We start from the raw sequence: 8,586 nt of genomic DNA on the forward strand, positions 1-8,586 counted from the left end.
CAGAATATTATTGGTTGACTATGAAATGGATCCCTCCAGGCTGTGCTCAGTGTTTAGTTGCTATTTATGATGCTAAATTGGGAAGCTCTGAATACCCTAGGAAAGAAGACCCAGTTGGGAGAAGCAGGCCATGGAAGGCGTGACTTTGAGAGTTGTACGTGGTGTGAAATCCCTTCTTCTCTCTCTGTCAGCTATGAGGTGAAAAGCCTCATATGGAACCCATGGAACCCACAGTAGGACTTGGGTACCTCAACTGCTTCAGGAAAAAAAAGCACAGAGAGATGCACTTCTGTGATGCTCTGTCAAACACCCGGGACAAACAACCATGCAACGAACCCTGTGCAGCTAAGTATTCAAATTAGTCCCTGTCCCTTTAAGTTACTCTTTTTCTCAGGTATTTGTCATGGAGAGAATTAACTAACACGGGTCCCTTGAAAGTCTGTACTGCAGAAGCAAGCCCTCACTAAACACAAACCAACCCTTCCAAACCCTCAAATACAACGTCTACTCAATTCTAAATTGGAGTGAGGTGATTCACCCTTATTTTAATGAGTTGCTGGAAGACAAGGTGAGCCTGACGTTGAGGAATGACCTTATCAGCGAGAGCCTTGCACTACATCTAAAAAGTGTTTGTTCACAATTTAGCACTGAGGAAATAAGTAGGAACTCGGGAGAATGAAATAGGCTGACTGAAAAGCCAAAGGAAAATCTAAAAGCATCCTGCATCTAAACTCACAGGCAAGCGAGTCAGCTATGGATAGGGGAAAGCTATAATCAATAAACCCAAGAAAATGGATTGCAGAGATGGCAATTTCGGCACATAAATACAGTTTGTTAAAAGATTAGAGTGGTGTTTTTACATCTTACAAATTATGATAAGATGGGAGCTAGAGAGATGGGTCAGTGGTTCTTGTTCTTCCAGAGGACCTAAGTTTGGTTCCCAGCACCCATGTCAGGCAGCTCACAACGTCATATGACTGACTCCATCTTCCAACACACACACTTATAATAAGATGACATTTAAAAACCAAACACATTAGCCGGGCGTGGTGGCGCATGCCTTTAATCCCAGCATTTGGGAGGCAGAGGCAGGCAGATTTCTGAGTTCGAGGCCAGCCTGGTCTACAGAGTGAGTTCCAGGACAGCCAGGGCTACACAGAGAAACCCTGTCTCAGAAAACAAAAAACAAAACAAAACAAAAAGAACAGATTTCACCCACCAAGTTGTCCAGGGTGGCCTTGTTCTACAGCTGTGAATTTGCTGTCCCTGTCCTTCAGTCTCTGAATAGCTTGAATTTCAGGCCACAGCCACTAGACCCAGTTTGGGTACTTTTAAGGTGGAAGATGAAATATGATAACTTAGACCTGAATGAGGAGTGGTGGGAATAGAAACTACAAAGTAACATAAGAAATTCAAATAAGGGATCTGTTTATAAAATAATGTTTTATAGCGTTTACGGCATAATAGATGAAATACATGGCTAAGGCATGACCTCAAATCATGGGAGTGTGGACTAATACTTTTAGGTTTGTTCAAAGAACCAATTTAGATCTGACTTTGGTAAGTTAAATATTCTTTTAATAAGTCCTAGATAGTAGCTGAAAGAGCAGTAGAGTGATAGCTTACTAACATCGTTAAGGGGAGATGCTGCAATCATCACATAACTCATGCGCAAAAAGTGTGGAGAAAAGGATATTGTTGTTGCAAGAAGAAATCAAATGACATCAATTATCATGGGAATCGTAAGTGGACACTCGAATTCAAGCACATTGTGTACATGCAGACGGCCAGCAAGGAGTGACAAAGAGAGTTGGCAAACCTTACAAAGCAAAAAGCAAACAGAAGATGAAGGAGACTTTTTTTAATGTGCAATGTCCAATCTACTTGTGATATACAACTCTGCCATGGAGGACATCTGATAGCAGATTACTAATTTAGAGATCATGAGGAAAAAACAAAAAATCAGCAATGCATGGAGTATTTAACAGGGTTAAAGATTACGTTATCTTCAGAATCAGAGAAAGTTTTCCTTTTTTTTTCCCCAAGTGTACTTATAATATTCACCATTGGCTGAATTGTGATATCAAGGATTCAAGTCCCCCAGAGGATGCTTTCTGACCATGGTAGAATTAAGCTAGGGATTTAAAAGATACCCAGCCAAAGCACAATGTACGCTGCTACTTAATCTGTGGTCAAGTGAAAGTCGTGCAGGAAATAGGATGCTCGGAATTGCATGCTGATGTGAGCTATGTCCACTGTCTGGCCACTGGCTTTGCTTCTCTCACTGACCCAAAAGTCTTAGCCTGATGGGCTTGCTTGAGAAGCAGACTTACAGGAAGACAGGCTCCTAGAGTGGAAGGGGGAGTGACGCGGGAGCTTCTTGGGGGGGAGTTGCTGGGGTCTTCAGAGACTTAGAAAACAAAATCACAGGGCATCTTCATTAAGAAAATTCCACCTCATTCTCTTTCTTTCTCTCATACACATATATATGTATATATCTATACATATAATTTATATATTTATGTTTATAACACATGTATGAGAGAGAGAATGAGACAGAGACAGAGAAAGACAGAGAGAAGGAGAGAGGGGAGAGAGGAAGGGAGAGAGAGAGAGATATGCTGGGATAGTGTTTAGAGCTGTAGACTCATACATTACACTGTGAGGGGAAAAAGATCAGAGGCAATGGCTCAGAAGCTGTCTAAAATTAGCAGGACAATAGCAAATTGGATTAAAGGAAAGGAGAGAGGAGAACACAATACAGACTGGGCAGAAGTTAATGAGATGGAAAAGAAACCTTCAAAGGAAGATAATTAGTGAATGCAAATTCATTCCTTTAAATAGACGAATAAAATGAATAACCTCTAGAAAAATTAATAAGAAACAGAAAGACGAGGCATGAATTTCCGTTATAAACAAAGAGAGGGGTGTCAAAGAGACAATAGTAGTTTCTACAAATGTTTCAAAGGAGTGAATTTATCAAGTGATGGATACAGTGGATAAATTCCCAGAAGAAGGTAAGAGGGCACAGGCACCTACATAATTCTAAAAGGGCAGTAATTTAAAAACAGTGAATTCATGATACAAACCTGCCCACAAAAAGCACCAAGGCTGAGGTGATTTCATCGATATTCTCCCAGTGAAGGAAAATTGAAACTAATCTAAGTTTTACAGTCTAGAAGTGGAAGGCAGTCCTCAACTTCAATAAAGAGCAGGCTTTGGTACCCAGAAAGGGTATCTAATGTTGACAGAAAGTGATGTCATCTAACATTGAGTATATATTACATTTTATATATGTATAGGTTTTCTCTATCATGTTGCAATTAAGTTAGTATCAGAAACTCATATTCAACACATTGATAGAAAATCAAGTCGTCCTAATGATAGAAGAGAGAAAATATCTCATAAAATTCAGTATCACGTTGCTACTTAATAAACTCATAGAAGTCTGTTGATAGAGGTGGAGAGATGCCTCTGTGGGTAAAGCTCTTGCTATAAGCATAAGAACTTGAATTCAGACCCAGGACCCACATGGCGGTTTGATTTGGCAGTGTTTGCTACCTGACATCCGAGTACTGGGAGAAGAGGCTTGTCTCTTGGGCCAGTCAGCCTGGCCAATCCAGGGAAGGACCTCAGACACTGCTGGGTGTCAAGCATTATAGAACCATAGCAGTTGAACACCACAACATAAGCACATACATCCAGGGCTCAGGGACAGCTCAGTTGGTCCGTTGTTTGCTGCATGAGCATGGCGGCCTGCATTTGGGTTCTCAGAAACCATAACTGTGGCTGCCTGGCCCTGTGATTCCAGAGTTGGGAGAGTGAGGAGACAGAGGGATCCCTGGTGCTCCCTGCCTAATGAGCATTGCCAAATTAGCGAGGTTTAGGATCAGTGAAAGAAAGTGTCTCCAAAAATAAGGTGGAGATTAATAGGGGAAGATGCCAGATATGACCTTTGACCCTTACACATGTGTGCTTGTATGCACAGGAACTCAAGCACATGCATATATCATACATGCAAACACATGTGCACACATTTAAGAACTCATACATACACAACACACACACATGAATACAAAAGCTAATGGAACCAAATAGAATACAAATAGAGATTTGCTCCTACACATGGAACTGATGTATAACTAAGAGAAAGCACAGCTAAAACATGGAGAGGAAGTCTTTTGATAAGACTCTGCCCTTTTATGTGGGGAAAAAAAGGATATTGAAAGGCTGTCTTGCACCTTACTAAAAAATAGTTAAAATGTATTACAGATCTCAATGTGAAAGAAAAGCAACTTCCTGGATTGCCTAAATTTATGATATTGAGGCAGGCAAGAATTCCTGAAATCAAATATAAAACCATTAGCCATAATGAACTTGGTTGTTAGCCTTGGGCACATGTATTAAAATCAGGAAATACTCATCAAGGGCATTGCTCAGGCTGCAAAAATGCAAACCACACACTGAAAGATGGAGACATATATAAATATATGTAACACACTTGTGTCCAGGTTTATAAATCAGTTCTTCAAAGACAGGTAAACTAATCTAATAGCAGGTAAAGCTATTAAACACTATATTAAAAACTATATCATATTTCACATATTATCTATTATATATAACTAAAAACTCTGTGTGTGTGTGTGTGTGTGTTGTGAACATTAAGCAAATGACAAACAATAAACTCAAGGCCGAGCGCCATCTTGGCTCCGGGACTCCGCCGAACTTAGTCTGTACAGGTCAGAGTGGGGACCACAGAGGCAGACAGCTTCTGGGACAGGCAGGAGCCACAGAGCCGCTGAGGCAGCACCCTTTTGGGGCCGCAGACTTCCGGCACCCTCCCAGCCGGAGGACAGAGACCTGCCCTGCAGAGAGTGCCATCTTGGCTCCGGGACTCCGCCGAACTTAGTCTACAGGTTAGAGTGAGGACCACAGAGGCAGACAGCTTCTGGGACAGGCGGGAGCCACAGAGCCGCTGAGGCAGCACCCTTTTGGGGCCGCAGACATCCGGCACCCTCCCAGTCGGAGGACAGTGACCTGCCCTGCAGGGAGCGCCATCTTGGCTCCGGGACTCCGCCGAGCTTAGTCTGTACAGGTCAGAGTGGGGACCACGGGGGCAGACGGCTTCTGGGACAGGCGGGAGCCACAGAGCTGCTGAGGCAGCACCCTTTAGGGGCCGCAGACATCCGGCACCCTCCCAGTCCGAGGACAGTGACCTGCCCTGCAGGGAGCGCCATCTTGGCTCCGGGACTACGCCGAACTTAGTCTGTACAGGTCAGAGTGAGGACCACAGAGGCAGACAGCTTCTGGGACAGGCGGGAGCCACAGAGCTGCTGAGGCAGCACCCTTTTGGGGCCACAGACATCCGGCACCCTCCTAGCTGGAAGACAGTGGTCTGCCCTGCACAGGAGCCCTCTGCCTCAGGAGCAGGGAGCACATCTTGGATCCAGGACTCCACTGAACTTAGGAACTTAGTCTGCACAGCTGAGAGTGTGTACCACAGAAGCCTACAGCTTCTGTGACCTGCCAAAGCAACACAGCATCTGGGAAAGGTCCTGTTTTCCGCCTTCTTCTTCGGCCAGGAGGAGGTCCAAACCCCAGATATCTGTACACCTTCCCTTTAAGAGGAAAGCTTGTCAGCAGGGAGTGCTCTAACCACTGAAACTCAGAGGAGAGAGCCTGTCTCCCAGGTCTGCTGACAGAGGATACTCAGAATCCCCAGAAGAACAACCTCTGAACAGAGACAACTATAACAACTCCAGAGATTACCAGATGGCGAGAGGTAAAGGTAAGAATCTTACTAACAGAAACCAAGACCACTCACCATCATCAGGACCCAGCACTCCCACTTCGCCCAGTCCAGGGCACCCCAACACACCTGAAAAACTAGACCTGGATTTAAAAGCATATCTCATGATGATGGTAGAGGACATCAAGAAGGACTTTAAAGAACTACAGGAGAACATGGCTAAAGAGTTACAAGTCCTTAAAGAAAAACAGGAAAACACAACCAAACTGGTAGAAGTCCTTAAAGAGAAACAGGAAAACACATCCAATCAGATGATGGAAATGAACAAAACCATACTAGACCTAAAAAGGGAAGTAGACACAATAAAGAAAACCCAAAATGAGGCAACACTGGAGATAGAAACCCTAGGAAAGAAATCTGGAACCATAGATGCAAGCATCAGCAACAGAATACAAGAGATGGAAGAAAGAATCTCAGGTGCAGAAGATTCCATAGAGAACATGGGCACAACAATCAAGGAAAATGGAAAATGCAAAAAGATCCTAACTCAAAACATCCAGGAAATACAGGACACAATGAGAAGACCAAACCTACGGATAATAGGAGTGGATGAGAATGAAGATTTTCAACTCAAAGGACCAGCAAACATCTTCAACAAAATTATAGAAGAAAACTTCCCAAATCTAAAGAAAGAGATGCCCATGAACATACAAGAAGCCTACAGAACTCCAAATAGGCTGGACCAGAAAAGAAATACCTCCCGACACATAATAATCAGAACAACAAATGCACTAAATAAAGATAGAATACTAAAAGCAGTAAGAGAAAAAGGCCAAGTAACATATAAAGGCAAGCCTATCAGAATTACACCAGATTTTTCACCAGAGACTATGAAAGCCAGAAGATCCTGGACAGATGTTATACAGACACTAAAAGAACACAAATTCCAGCCCAGGCTACTATACCCAGCCAAACTCTCAATTAACATAGATGGAGAAACCAAAGTATTCCACGACAAAACCAAATTCACACATTATCTCTCCACGAATCCAGCCCTTCAAAGGATAATAACAGAAAAAAACCAATACAAGGACAGGAACCACGCCCTAGAAACAACAAGAAGGTAATCCCTCAACAAACCTAAAAGAAGACAGCCACAAGAACAGAATGCCAACTTTAACAACAAAAATAACAGGAAACAACAATTACTTTTCCTTAATATCTCTTAATATCAATGGACTCAACTCCCCGATAAAAAGACATAGACTAACAAACTGGCTACACAAACAAGACCCAACATTTTGCTGCTTACAAGAAACTCATCTCAGAGAAAAAGATAGACACTACCTCAGAATGAAAGGCTGGAAAACAATATTCCAAGCAAATGGTCTGAAGAAACAAGCTGGAGTAGCCATTCTAATATCAGATAAGATTGACTTCCAACCCAAAGTCATCAAAAAAGACAGGGAGGGGCACTTCATACTCATCAAAGGTAAAATCCTCCAAGAGGAACTATCAATCCTGAATATCTATGCTCCAAATACAAAGGCAGCCTCATTCATTAAAGAAACTTTAGTAAATCTCAAAGCACACATTGCACCTCATACAATAATAGTGGGAGACTTCAACACACCACTTTCACCAATGGACAGATCATGGAAACAGAAACTAAACAGGGACACAGTGAAACTAACAGAAGTTATGGATCAAATGGATCTGGCAGATATCTACAGAACATTTTACCCTAAAACAAAAGGATACACCTTCTTCTCAGCACCTCATGGTACCTTCTCCAAAATTGACCACGTAATTGGGCACAAAACAGGACTCAACAGATACAAAAACATTGAAATTGTCCCATGCATCCTATCAGATCACCATGGACTAAAGCTGATCTTCAATAACAAAATAAATAATAGAAAGCCAACCTTCACGTGGAAACTGAACAACACTCTTCTCAATGATACCTTGGTCAAGGAAGGAATAAAGAAAGAAATTAAGGACTTTTTAGAGTTCAATGAAAATGAAGCCACAACATACCCAAACTTATGGGACGCAATGAAAGCATTTCTAAGAGGAAAACTCATAGCTCTGAGTGCCTCCAAAAGGAAACTAGAAAGAGCACACATTAGCAGCTTGACAACACACCTAAAAGCACTAGAACAAAAGGAAGCAAATTCACCCAAGAGGAGTAGACGGCAGGAAATAATCAAACTCAGGGGTGAAATCAACCAAGTGGAAACAAGAAAAACTATTCAAAGAATCAACCAATCAAGGAGCTGGTTCTTTGAGAAAATCAACAAGATAGATAAACCCTTAGCCAGACTCACTAGAGGGCACAGGGAAAGCATCCTAATTAACAAAATCAGAAATGAAAAAGGAGACATAACAACAGATCCTGAAGACATCCAAAACACCATCAGATCCTTCTACCAAAGGCTATACTCAACAAAACTGGAGAACCTGGATGAAATGGAGAAGTTCCTAGACAGATACCAGGTACCAAAGTTGAATCAAGATCAGGTTAATGATCTAAACAGCCCTATATCCCCCAAAGAAATAGAAGCAGTCATTAATAGTCTCCCAACCAAAAAAAGCCCAGGACCAGATGGGTTTAGTGCAGAGTTCTATCAGACCTTCAAAGAAGATCTAATCCCAGTTCTTCACAAACTATTCCACAAAATAGAAACAGAAGGTACTCTACCCAACTCATTCTATGAAGCCACAATTACTCTGATACCTAAACCACAAAAAGACCCAATAAAGATAGAAAACTTCAGACCAATATCCCTTATGAATATTGATGCAAAATTCCTCAATAAAATTCTTGCTAACGG

This window comes from Mus caroli, unplaced genomic scaffold (genome assembly GCF_978045245.1).
Source record: "Mus caroli unplaced genomic scaffold, Mus_caroli_1 scaffold_9, whole genome shotgun sequence".
NCBI lineage: Eukaryota > Metazoa > Chordata > Mammalia > Rodentia > Muridae > Mus > Mus caroli.